We start from the raw sequence: 14439 nt of genomic DNA on the forward strand, positions 1-14439 counted from the left end.
TACTTACGATTAAGAGCAGTGAGAGCAAGATTTAGTGACGTTGCGCCGTAATGCAGTTGCTATGCGTATTTTAACCTAGATAGCAACTTATATCGCCCCATGAGTCTATGCATCTTCTGTAGCTTAAATAGTTAGCTAGTTGTTTAGAGAATGGGAGGTTCTGAGATAAAATCTTCTGCGATACGGATTCTTCAGTTCAAGGATTTAATAGCTATGGCTGGACAGACCAAATCACAAACCGACGAACAGACACTGAGAAATATATATATATATATATATATATATATATATATATATATATATATATATATATATATATATATATATATAAATAGATTGTAAGCTATACCATAAAAAAACAATCAAATTGCTAAAATTTGTTTAACTTATTTTTGTTTTTAAATGATTGTAAAATGACTTAAATATTTGGAGTATTGAACACTCATGTTGAACCATCCAATACAAAGTGACTCTACCTACAAAGACACAGGCTTATGCTGTCAATGTACATGTTGACCAACTGAGATAAAAAAATTTGACTAAGGGGAACATTCCCATTTACATTATGTTATAGTCATATATCTATTTTGTCAGTATTTAAACTCCATTTCTCACTCAAAGCCAAACGCCACTTTCAAACTACAAAAGTCCATGTTTACAATGGTCGCTTTAGTCCAGCCTTTAGAACAATAAAATCATACCATTACTCAGTGCCTCCAAGGCCATTAATATCTTCTTTAGAAATCAAATCAAAAGCTTTGAATCTAAAAGAAACTTTCTATGAAAGAAGCCTATGACTGGGCAGCTTTGATAATTCAATGCTATTGTAAGTTGGTGAAATGTGAAACGTAGTTTCATCTACGAAGATGACGCAATGTTATGTAAACGGAAATTTGAAAATGTTGATGATATCACCGGTGAGGATAAAAATAGAGATGCTAATAAAGTAATCAGTTTAATTTGCTACCAAGATCCAAAAATTATTTTGAACTTTTTATCTTCTACACATCTATTTAAAGATGAACTCATACACAATTTTTGTAGATTTTATCATAAAGTATCAGTATTTTTTATCATTTACTACTTTTTTACGTTTGAAGTGATCTGATTCCTAGAATTTTTCTAGATTCGATTCAATAAAATTTGATCGCAATTAAAACATTGGGAAGAAAAATACGAGCGAAATGAGTTCACTAGTTGTTTTTGTTGCGATATTTGATATCGGCTATTGTGTTCAAGTTGAAGCGTTATGGTTTTTATTCGGTCAGTCTCTGTGCAACTATAGACTCACAACCCTACTTTCACTTGATCTGAACAATTTAACCGTGATCAAGTTTTATCAATTTTAATCTTAAAACATCCTGGCAATGAGATCACCTCTAACATCGAAAGCAATGGCAAAGGATAAAAAATACCGACATTTTCTGATAAAATCTACAAAAATCTTGCGTAAGTTCATCTTGTGTAAGTGCTAGTAGAGTGTTGAGTATACTATGTATCATTTCAAATAAACTGGTCAGCATTTGAGTTGTTTTTTAATACAAACTGCTTAAATATTGTAAAAGGAAAATAGATAAAAGTATGTATTTTAAAGCATATAGAGCAAGAAATCAGACTGCTACTTTCTTCTTTTTATAGCATATACAGTTTTTGCAATATAATTATATATTATATGTTTTCTACATTATTGCAAGCTCATGTGAAAACCTATTCCAAATCAAATTCCAAACATATATCATCAATCTAAAGAGTGAAGAGTGAAGAGGGAGAGAGGGAGAGAGGGAGAGAGGGAGAGAGGGAGAGAGGGAGAGTGAGAGAGGGAGAGAGAGGGAGAGAGAGAGGGAGAGAGAGAGGGAGAGAGTGAGTGAGTGAGTGAGTGAGAGAGAGAGAGAGAGAGAGAGAGAGAGAGAAAGAGAGGGAGAGAGGGAGAGAGGCAGAGAGGCAGAGAGGGAGAGAGAGAGGGAGAGAGAGAGTGAGTGAGTGAGTGAGAGAGAGAGAGAGAGAGAGAGAGAGGGAGAGAGGGAGAAAGGGAGAGAGGAGAGAGAGTGAGAGAGAGAGAATGAGAGAGAGAGAGAAAGCGAGAGAAATAGGTAGAGAGATAGCAAAAGATCAAGAGCAAAAATTTAACCCCAAAATTTTCTAGTCACTTTGTATACCAAATATATAACTTATATTAATTCAGGATACTAATCTTGTTAAAGAAACCTTAAATCTGCAAATTAAACATATATGAAAAGGATTAACATAGTGAACAAAAATAGTTAGCTCTTTGGGAGTTGAGGCAAGCTTGAACACGTAAAAGATTGCAATTATACATCACAAAAACAGCAACCAACGATGTTTGCCAAAACAGCGAGGCATGAATTTGCTGGATAAACCGGCCTTATATACAGATCTAGTATGGTATTCTTTGCCCTTAAGAGTACATAAAACACCCGAGTACTAGCAAACACAGTCATGCAGTCATAGTATGTTAAAACTTTGATGTATACACGGTTTTTTATCCACGCGGTCACCTGATCTAGACAGTATTAACAACTTTTCATCGGCTGTGAAAGTTCTTAGAGTTGCATAATTCCTTTTGAACTGAATATCATATTCAAGCTCATTCTTCATTTCTCGATCAGTTAGAAGTGCTCTCGGTCTTTTGACAATAACTTGAAGCTCTCTAATTCTACTGAAAAATTATTACGCACAAAATAGCCAGCATTTCATAATTTCATATACCCTAGGACACTTATATTTCGCTAGTATTTAGTTTCGTGAGTAGCACACAGAGTAAAACTTTGCTGCAACTTAATTTCGCGGATCTGATCAGTGCGAAAATATAGTGATGTGAAAATAAATGCAATAGAGAAACATAATTGGATTCCTCAGGTCCAGTTCACTGGTAAAATTTTTTTTCAATTTGGGACTCGTTAGTGTTTGTGAACCACGGGTAGAAATGTGTGGGCGAGATCGACAATGCAACTTGATCGCTTGCTGCTATTTGTTTCTTGGACTACCAATGATGTCTAGGTCCTTGCCCTTGCCGCCGTGACTGATGTGGCATCAATATTATATCTCAAGTATTTATAGCATGCGGTGGCCATGGCTCAAGGTTGTTATTGTTTTTGGTTGTAATAAAATTCGTTGCTACAATAATTATTATTCAATTTTATGACTTTCCCTAGCAGACTTTCATCCTCATCGGTTACAAATTCAGTGACTAAACTAATATCATCATCTTCCTCGTTTGTCTTGGCTTTTTCACAGGCCCGTATTCTCTGGGGCGGCTGGCCGGTTGAGCCGCCCCAACTTTTTAGGAATTTTTGGCGGCGAAGTATAGTCAAACTCGGAGAGCTCGCCCTCGGATAAAATGTAGAATTTTATCACGAACACTTGGTTAACTCGAACGGATTTGTTTGGTCCGTTCCCACGTAATGATAAACTGCTTTAGATAACTCGACCTCAACATCATTAATTCGAACAGTTATTTGCCCAACGGCTACAGGAACGGTTTTTATCGCTGTAGAATATCACTTTATTCCAAGCCATAAAAATAAACGTTAACTTCTAATAGTTCTTGCGCGTCATTATTATCATGATTGGCAAAATATTGTTGTTAACGATTTTTATAAAGGTTTGCAAAAGGTCAAGTTTTACCAAACATCCATTTGGCATTAGCCTGACGAAAGCGTAAAAACCTTCAGATGAACTAAAAATAAAATCGGCAAAATTGATCTTTGTTGAAGCGCTCAAAAGAAAAAAGATGTCTTTTTCTGAGCGTTTCAACTGTGGTCAAGTTTAGCCTATTTTAATCTGAAAACGTCCTAGCAGTCACATCACCTAAAACAAACAAATATCAAATAATAGAAAAAATGTTTATACTTTCCGATAAAGTCTTTTAAAACTTTTCGTGAGATGCAAGGTTGAGGCCCTACATGAAAGAAACCTGTTGAGGGGGCTGATACCGCCCCTCCAAATCCCCAGATGCTCATAACTAGTCGCCTAACATTAGCTGCCCCAATTTGCAACCAGGGAATACAGGCCTGCTTTTCCAAAAGAACTTGTTATCTCAATTTGCTTTTTCACGTTGCTCAGTCGGCGTATTAGCTATAATGAGTTTAGCAGAAATTTCCCAATGAGCCCAACCACACACAAAAGGTTACCTGTATTTCTAATATGACGATTTTATCGTGGATATCAATGAACAAAGTTATTTAATTTCACGTTTTCGCTCGTTCGTTATGATAGTTTAGTTTCGCTCATGAAATTTTCGCGAGATGAATGACTCCGCGAAAATGCGAAAGTTAGATGACGCGAATACATAAGTGTCCTAGGGTAAGCCATAAATACCGAAAAATCAAGCAAAACTACACAGCTTAGGCTCACGTGGAAGAGTTAGAGTCCAAGTGCTAAACAAATAATTTAACAAACATTTGCCAGATTCGAGTCCAGATTGAGGCTTGCAATTAGTTGAAATATTATATAGAATATTATAGAATTGTTAGAGATAAGAACAGCTACTACAGCAAGTATCTGAGGCTACGAGGTATGTAAGCAAATATCACCAATAGTTATTGTTTGGATAGCTTAGGTTAGGGTGAAGGTTAAAACAAACTAATGTTATTCTACCTATTAGAGCTGTCCTCTGCTTTGCGAGCTTGGGATGTTGTCAAAAGGCAGGAAAAGTAAAAGAAATAATTAATTTAGACTCAATGAATTAAGCAAACTGAAACAAATCGTTGGCTCAAAGCCTTCCCTATACCACCTTTGAACTGCACCAAACAGTTCTGATAGAACCATATATGCAAGAGAAAATAACAATCATCAGAAGTTGGAAAGACCTACTTACTAAGATTTCATACAGTTTGCGATAGTGTAGCTATGCACAGCTCTACGACACTGCAATGCCATCTTGGAGACAGTCGTGTTGATCTAATTCTGTCACGATTCGACAATCTGACATTTCGACAATTTTGACACTCCCGTGTGATGGGTTATCTTTGTGCCATGGAAATGGCTTTAGCGACCGATGGCATCACACTGCTGCGTGTGCATAGTCTTGCTTTTCTGTTGCTTCTCATGAAATTTTTGTTGTTAATGACATAATCATTGCGCAATCATCACTTCTCTACAGCCACAAAACATGATCTCCTTGTCAGCTCAATACTGCGCTTCAGCACTGGCGCACCCACATGTCACCCACATGTCACCCACGTGTCCCTACACTAATCTACACTTGTGACTACCACAGTCAAGATAGTGTATTCTTAAAGGAGAACACTCTCGAACTGAGCACGCCATGTCCCTACCTTGTTGTGTGACCATCACACACCTGCAAATGCACTGGTTGTTCACACAGACATCGCACAATATGAAGAATTCTGATAGCAAAAAATGTGTGTGAAATCTTTTTTACTTAAAATTGCTTTGTTAGACAATCTTGACTTGATTTTAAAAACTTTGTTTTTCAGGTAGGTCTGGTCCAAGCTGCCTTAAATGCGTCTATAGCCACCAAACAGTAATTTATGCTGGTTATTCTCTTTTGATGCCGCTAGAAATCTATTCAGGATGTTTTGCAAAAACTTGTTAAGTCAATCATAAAAATCTATCAGTTTGAGACATTGAGTGATCCTGACGGTCTCTGTGATTTAATAAACTAAATTCCATAGAGTTACTGCTAGTGAACTCACTAACAGATTCATGCAATATCTGTCCAGTAATGTTCCTCCCTAACTTGAATGCAGTTTTAGCAATGCATTCGCGCAACGACTCAATATAATATGAAGGTTTCCTTTATAATTGAACAGTGTACAATGTGAATGATGTCATAATGAAAATGCAACCTTGAAATCGACAATTCACCAGACAGACGTGAATAATTATAATCTCAAATTTTAAAAAGCACAATGAAAACATTATATTCTCAGACTCGACAACATGGACATGATTCTAATACCAGCTTACAAAGGAAAATATGTCAAAATATGGGACATTGTCACTGTGAGACAAGTTGTTATCGCTATAGCGGACACCTGCTGGTCCCCCATAGCGGACACCTGTTGGTCAATTTCCTGCATAAGTTGCCAGCACAGATGGTATAAACTGTTTTCCTAGATATAATTTTAGCTGATTATTATGCGCAGATAAGAAAACTAACTGGTCTTTGTTGGTGACATTCGAAGGAGGAACGACTGGTTCACACGATATCGCCGTATCTCGGCATTGATTCCGCAATACTTTAGTGATCGTCGAGGATAATAATGTTTACACTTTCACAAACCAATCCGTGTTTGCATCAGCAAATACTCCGTGACGTAGTGTTCTTTTTCTTTTTAATATTTTCTGAAGAAACCTCTTTGTTTTCTCGTGCTCGAATCAAATACTAGCCCTGCAGCAACTATCATAAACAGAAATAAATAAATCACGCTATCCGCGACAGCAAATAATTGATGCCAAAATGGTTGACATTAAAAAGGCGGTCATCGATGCTCGGCGAAATATCGAGAAAGTTTGAAAACCGCAAACTTACCCGACGTATCCGCGTTACTTCATCGATGCCATCGGTTCATGGTTCACATAATCGACGATGAACGCTAAAAAGGAAACGCCGTCATACGGCGATATAGTGTGAACCAACCTAAAGAGACAGAGCTTATTGTAGAAAAGAATAGCGTGTTGACTACAAATTAAATAGACTTTGTGAATGAGAAAAAGCGTTATGTAGCAACTGCACACATTAAGTAGCTGTCTGATATAATGACATTCAAGTGCAAGCGATGCAGAATCAAAATCTATAATCATTGACTAAGCAGGTTCTGCGTACAAGCTCGCAATGGAAGGCTTACCGGACTTGAATTGTTCGCTTTACTATTCCTGCTGTTCGTGTAAGCAATAAACCTTAAAAGTAACAGAATAATTAACATCGATAAAGTAACTAACTCTCTAGCTGCCTACCAATCTATGACTGAGCCGTGCCTTTTGGTAACCTTTGGCTTTCACAAAATTACCACTTTTTTCAGAAAACGACATCTTTTTTTAGGAATAAAGAGGATTGGAGTTGAAAATTAAGGTAAAAAAGCAGACCTTTGGTCACCTAATACATATGACTCCAAGATATACGCGTAAGTAAAAGTACATAGTTATACAAGTACAAGATACATAGTCGTACAATTGAAGGTTAGACAATTTCGATCATTTATGAAAGGCTAAAAGCATTTTTTTACCAATAATTGTCAAATATGATAAGCTTTTCAGTGTTATTTGGCTTTTGTGATCCTATTTCTTGCCAAGTTTAAATCAATTTACATGTATTTGTACCAACTTGCTTAATTTGATCATCAAGGTTTGCATTTCAAATCAGTTTTGCTGTCTATGTATACTGGAAAAGGTGGTATGTTCACTCAAAACTCATACTAGTAAATATATAATTTTTATGATGCTAAATAATTTTTATTTGCTTAAAAATAAATATATATAGAAAAGTTTGAAAAGGAAAAATGAATCACTTGAAAATGAACTTGCACAAAATGTTAAGGGATTTTATCAGAAAGTATCAGTATTTTTCTATCATTTGCAATTGTTTTGATGTTTAAGCTGATCTGACTGCCAGGATGCTTTAAGATTAAATTTGATAAAACTTGCTCACAGTTCAAAAACTCAGATGAAAAATACGTGCAAAATGACCCCACTCGCTCGACTGCTTGTCACAGGGATTGATATTGAATATTGCGTTCAAATTAAAGTGTTATGCATCTTTATTCTGTCAGTCTCTTCACAACATAATCATACCCCGTTGAATTTGACTGTTTTAACTGCGATCAACAGTTGATTTAATTTTGTCATTTTAATCTTGAAACAGCTTGACAGTCAGATTCCTTCAAACATCAAATACAATCTCAAATGACAGAAAAACACCGATACTTTCTGATAAAATCTGCTAAAAATTTTGTGTAAGCTCATCTTTAAACAAAAATATGTTGTATTTAATGTTTTCCAAACACATTTTGCTTAGGTTTGTTATGATGCACCTACTCACCTTTGTAGAAGGGATATAAACAGAGTATCACAAAAATTGATATAATGAGAGAACCTCTAGTTCCACTGAACAAAGCTCTCATTTCTCCTGCTCAGTAGAGTTATAATAGTTCCTCGCTCCGCAAGTCGTAAAGTATTGACTAGCGTAAACCCTGACGCGACGTCAATAGACAGATGCCTTTTGTGTTGGCTTCTCAATTGCGCTTCGAATTATTATAGGCATGCGGATGGGATCGTATCCCACTTTAGATAGCACTCTCGGTGCAGTGTCAGCGCCGTGTCTCCAAGACAGCATTAGCATTAACTTTCAATTCGTTGATGCCAATACAAATCTACGCTTGGCCATTCATCAATTTTCTTTCAGATACAAAAGCAAATGAGTTCATAAACAGCTTGAATGGTTCAGCTATTATTAGCGATTTCTGTAAAGAATTGATCGTTATGGTTGATGCAGGACGTCGATAGCTTTTGGACTGCGCCGACTGAATTGGAATCGCTGACTGGCTACTAGTTAATTAGGCGAGATCGATTTTGTTTCTTTACAGTCTCACAGGTTAATTGAAAAATAAAGTTAGATTTTATTTACAAATGAAGTGTCACTAGCTCTTGAAGATTAAAATGCTAACAGAGAGCAGCCATAGCTTGGCGATCTGAAAAAGTCTACATGAGGTGACAAGAATGATATCCAATTTTGCATCATTTTCTGCATCTGGGTACATCTTCGGTTGTTGAAGTTCCCCTGCCAATAGACTCAAACATGTCCAGCCAAGTTTGTAGAGCGATTTTTTGTGTAGCATAACTCTTAAAAGACACACCAATGAATCCATCGCCAATTGCATTCATAGATTATACTCATACTTGCATAAAAATAATTTAGCATTTGATAAACATGGTTGTTATACTTGGCCTACTGTTTCACACATAGACTGTCAAAAGCAAAGTAAATTGTATGCTAATGTAATTCTTGAAAAGTGATTACTCTAGCGAGGTGACTCTGCGCTGTCGCACTTTTAAGCCCTCTATGCTGACAATAAGCTCTGAGCATTATACTATTCAGAACAGCATCTATTAGACATATATTTTAATGCATTTAAAATAATAATATGGCTGAACAATCATTTGATAAAGTGAAAACACAGTAAGACGAATTTACGAAATTATTGAATAAGACATATGCGTCCAAGAGTAGACAATTACCGGTAAATTTCAATGATCCTATAAATTTTACTAAATAGATATATAAGACAAATCAGTTAAAAGAGAGTTCAAATTTTATCAAGTCACTCGTCTTTGACCAAATTTTTGACTAGTTCTAAACTACGTCAGTTTTGCATTGCCAATCCATAGAGGTGGTAACTCTAAAGGTGAAAACACACTAGGCAATATTTAGAGCGATATCGCGCTGCGTGGCTCTAATCTGCGCTAGAAGTCACTCAGCGTGTTCATGCAGAGCGATAACGCTGAACTTTCTTTTCACAACTTTATCGCTAACGAGATGCATTTCGATTGGTTGGCTTTTACCAGAATGCAATTTTATGTAATTATTTCTTATTGATGTTCCACAAGGTACAGCAGCCACAATTTGCTACTTTGTTACAATTGAAACATTTTCAGAACGAACACTGAATTGTTCATAGAACTAATAATAGCACTTCCAGTTATGTACGCAAAACAAACTAAAATTACAAAAAATCCGAGTTGAAAACTAACATTTGGAGTCAATCGTTGTGCAGGTTGACCATCTTGAGAACGGTAAATATTTAATACATTAAATATAAAAAACCACTACAACATGAAATATGTATAAGAATCTTAAAAATATTACAGTTAAAAATACACAACTGTAATCGTTTTTTGTATGTCTTCTTGTAGTGTAGGCAGTATACAATCCGTGAAAGTGAGATAGGTTTAATAACAAATGCGGAAGTCGTTTACGTTGTTGCCTAGACGGCGTCATATTGACTTACCTAAACTTATTAGCAACTCCGAAAAAACTAATGATACGGAATTTTATTGGCAGTTTGTGAGCGTGCCCATTATATCGTTTGCTAGTGAATCGCTCAAGTGTGTTTATGCACACGCCAGCAATATCTCCGCCCTCCTCATGACGCTTGCAATAAAATTGCCTAGTGTGCTTGGACCTCAATTTACTAGAGACTAAATATAAGGTATGTTCCGTGGGTGTTAATCTCTAAATAAGGTCTACCAAATAAAATCCTTAGCATATGATAATCAAAATAAACACATTTCAGTGTCCAGGTTTTCAGAGATATATGGACCATACCACACAGATATGGTGACCGTAGACAATAAGACACAGATGTGGTGACCATAGACAATAACCCATAGATGTGGTGACCAAAGACAATAAGACACAGATGTGGTGACCATAGACAGTAAGACACAGATGTGGTGATCATAGACATTAACCCAAAGATGGGGTGACCATAGACAGTAAGACACAGATGTGGTGACCATAAACAATAAGACACAAATGTGGTGACCATAGACAACAAGACACAGATGTGGTGACCATAGACATTAACCCACAGATGAGGTGACCATAGACAGGCACATATGTGGTGACCATAGACAATAAGACACAGATGTGGTGACCATAGACAATAAGACACAGATGTGGTGACCATAGACAATAAGACACAGATGTGGTGACCATAGACAATAAAACACAGATGTGGTGACCATAGACAATAAGACACAGATGTGGAGACCATAGACAATAAGACACAGATGTGGTGATCAAAGACAATAACTCACAGATATGGTGACCATAGACAATAAGACACAGATGTGGTGATCAAAGACAATAACTCACAGATATGGTGACCATAGACAATTAGACACAGATGAGGTGACCATAGACAATAAGACACAGGTGTAGTGACCATATTCAAAAAGACACAGATGTGGTGACCATAGACAATAATCCACAGATGTGTTGACCATAGACAATAACTCACAGATATGGTGACCATAGACAATAAGACACAGATGTGGTGACCATAGGCAGTAACCCACAGATGTGGTGACCATAGACAATAAGACACAGATGAGGTGACCATAGACAAGACGACACAGATGTAGTGACCATATTCAAAAAGACACAGATGTGGTGACCATAGACAAAAAGACACAGATGTGGTGACTATAGACAATAACCCACAGATGAAGTGACCATAGAAAATAAGACACAGATGTGGTGACCGAAGACAATAAGACACAGATGAGGTGACCATAGACAATAACCCACAGATGTTGTGACCATAGACAATAACACACAGATGTGGTGACCAAAGACGATAACCCACAGATGATGTGGCCATAGACAATAAGACACAGATGTGGTGAACCTAGACAATAAGACACAGATGTGGTGCCAATAGACAATAAGACACAGATGTGGTGATCACAGACAATAACTCACAGATATGGTGACCATAGACAATAAGACACAGATGTGGTGATCAAAGACAATAACTCACAGATATGGTGACCATAGACAATTAGACACAGATGAGGTGACCATAGACAATAAGACACAGGTGTAGTGACCATATTCAATAAGACACAGATGTGGTGACCATAGACAATAATCCACAGATGTGTTGACCATAGACAATAACTCACAGATATGGTGACCATAGACAATAAGACACAGATGTGGTGACCATATACAATAACTCACAGATGTGGTGACCATAGACAAAAAAACACAGATGTGGTGACTATAGACAATAACCCACAGATGAGGTGACCATAGAAAATAAGACACAGATGTGGTGACCGAAGACAATAAGACACAGATGAGGTGACCATAGACAATAAGACACAGATGTGGTGACCGTAGACAATAACCCACAGATGTTGTGACCATAGACAATAAGACACAGATGTGGTGACCAAAGACGATAACCCACAGATGATGTGACCATAGACAATAAGACACAGATGTGGTGACCATAGTCAATAAGACACAGGTGTCGTGACCATAGACAATGAGACACAGATGTGGTGATCATAGATAATAAGACACAGATGTGGAGACCATAGACAATAACCCATAGATGTGGTGACCCAAAACAATAAGACATAGATGAGGTGACCATAGACAATAACCCATAGGTGAGGTGACCATATACAATCACCCACAGATGTGGTGACCATATTCAATAAGACACAGTTGTGGTGACCATATACAATAACCCACAGATGTGGTGACCATATTCAATAAGACACAGTTGTGGTGACCATATACAATAACCCACAGATGTGGTGACCATAGTCAATAATCACAGATGTGGTGACCATATTCAATAAGACACAGGTGTGGTGACCATAGATAATTAGACACAGATGTTGAGACCATAGACAACAAGACACAGATGTAGTGACCATAGACAATAACCCACAGATGTAGTGACTCTAGACAATAAGACACAGTTGTGGTGACCATAGACAATAAGACACAGATGTGGTGACCATAGTCAGTAACCCATAGATGTGGGGACCAAAGAAAACAAAACACATGTGATGGATTTACTAAGCTGAGTTGTTTTAATTGCCATAAGCATTCAGCTATTCTCAGATTAGCCCTATAATTTAAAGGCCAGCTTGCATGGAAAGCCAGTTGATTAACACTCAGCCCTTGCTATATAAGCAATAGTGCTTCAGTGTTAAGACGAAAAAACAAAGAGCACAGAGCTAGCGATACAGAGTACAAACGACTGAACTAAAGACTGAGAGTTACGTTCTTAATCTGCATTAAGAACAGTCCGGTAACATTAACTTACCTTTGTGCAGCTTTGTATATCTTTGGTATCATATATATTGCTTAACATTCTTACATTTACAAGTGTAAATGTTTTGAGTATTTATTCTGTAACTCATTTCAGCATTACGCTTGATTGTAGTGAATTGTTCTAATTGTTACACCTTTTCATGTTTATAGAGCTTGTGTGAATAAAAGCCATTATTCACCACACACTTTGTTTGCAACAATTACAGTTGTGCATGAGAGCTATTACTCATTCGGTATAAGACAACTTGTACGCAGAACCCACTTGCTAGTGGCTAGTCAGCGCTGACTTTCACAACACACAGATGTCGTGACCATAGACAATAAGACACAGATGTGGCAACCATAAACAAAACACATACAAGGCTATAATCTAAAGTGTTACATTTACTGTCTGATTCCTACGAGGCCATTTTTAATTTTTCTCGAGATGCATGGGAGATGAGCCTTATTATATAATAGCTGAATTTAAAAAATCTAATATTTCAAATGTTTCGCAGCAGTTTATTGATACCTGTAATATTCTGTAGGAACTTCGTATCACTAGTACTCCATGTTGTGACTAAATAGAGTTTGAGGTCTATCGTCACGGCAACTGTAGACTCACTCTAATTAGGATTGCATAACCAGCAAAAGACCATAGATACTAAGCACATTTATCATGTATATTTAGCTAATTTTATTATATTATATCCTATTATATTGTAACATAACATATACCGTATTATATTTCATATTATATTAAAATGATATATCATATTGTGTTACATATTACCATATTATATTATATTACAAGGATTCATCTTTTACAGTTTAAAATAATTTTATTTTCTCATGTTTTGTACAAAAGTTCTGTTAGGCAGCTAATAACACTTTCAATAACTAATAATAACTTACTGCTTTCAACTGTCGGCCTTTAATTTGACCTAAATTTTTACTTATGACCTACTTATGACTTTCATATGACCTTGCTCTACATTAAGTTGGAACTATAAGAATTCATTAAAAAAAATTTAACTTTAACAAAGAACTCATCTTATTCAATAAACCAGTAACAAAATGATTAAAACAAACTTAAAAATTGTCTGGATAATCACATTTACTCATGTCGTCTTTGGAGTTTGGTTTTCTCAATACTTATATACATAGAGCTGCTGTAGCTTAGTGGTCTAAAACATCTACCCGGCAAACAACAGGTTGGGGGGTAGATGCCCCGCAAACACTCACAAAGTTTGCTTGTCTGCTTGATCTTCAAGGGATTGCCCAAAAAACTTGACTTTTTTTAGACATGTATCCCTGCTAATGATCGCATTGTTGTTTTTTTGCAAAAGAAGCCATCAACTTGTGCAAGCTGCTACCTAATTTCATGACTAGTATAACCTGAAAAATTTAAATCTATTGACTCGTACTGTTAATAACAATGACATTATAGTTACATTACAATTATGATACAGGATATCAATGAAGAGTTGTGTTTTTCGACTGTCAGCAGTGGTGCATACACAGTTGAACAAAAATGAATGAACATGTGTATTAATCCCACCAGAGTCTTTTAAGCTTGGTCAGAGCAACATTCACAGGAAGGTTAACAGTCTTATCGG

This window comes from Watersipora subatra, chromosome 11 (assembly GCF_963576615.1).
Source record: "Watersipora subatra chromosome 11, tzWatSuba1.1, whole genome shotgun sequence".
NCBI lineage: Eukaryota > Metazoa > Bryozoa > Gymnolaemata > Cheilostomatida > Watersiporidae > Watersipora > Watersipora subatra.